This window comes from Penaeus monodon, chromosome 28 (assembly GCF_015228065.2).
Source record: "Penaeus monodon isolate SGIC_2016 chromosome 28, NSTDA_Pmon_1, whole genome shotgun sequence".
Taxonomy (NCBI): Eukaryota; Metazoa; Arthropoda; class Malacostraca; order Decapoda; family Penaeidae; genus Penaeus; species Penaeus monodon.
Window position 1 is genome coordinate 39,925,599 of NC_051413.1, and position 372 is coordinate 39,925,970.

The following is a 372-nucleotide window of genomic DNA, read 5'->3' on the forward strand; positions in this document are numbered from 1 at the left end:
AACCTTGGTATATTATCAGAAGGAAACATTTATTGCATTCTTCCTTCGGGAGAATTCTCCTCCCAGGAAATGAGTTGTGTGCACCCAGTTTCTTAACAGACAACCCTTTTCGCTGCATTGAGAAACATCAGGCAACTGAAGAGAAAAACGAACTATGCAGAGGAAGTTTTGCCTTTCTAAAGCACTGCCACTTCTAGTGACTGCACATCTGCTTTACCTCTTTCCAAACATCTGCCAATGCCTGACCTTTGGTCCCCTTTTAAACAATGACATGCCAGGATTGTCTGCCCTTCATTTCCACTTTTTATTGTGCCCTGAGTATGCCTACGTACTTTCCATAAGTGAAGATCTTCTTACCGGGATGGTCAGAGT

At 43.0% G+C, this 372-nt stretch overlaps 1 long non-coding RNA gene across 1 annotated transcript in view; it reads left to right on the forward strand.

The window, feature by feature from the left end:
- Positions 1-372, forward strand: part of LOC119591013 — a 3,970-nt gene that overhangs the window by 1,705 nt on the left and 1,893 nt on the right. The window lies entirely within an intron of this gene.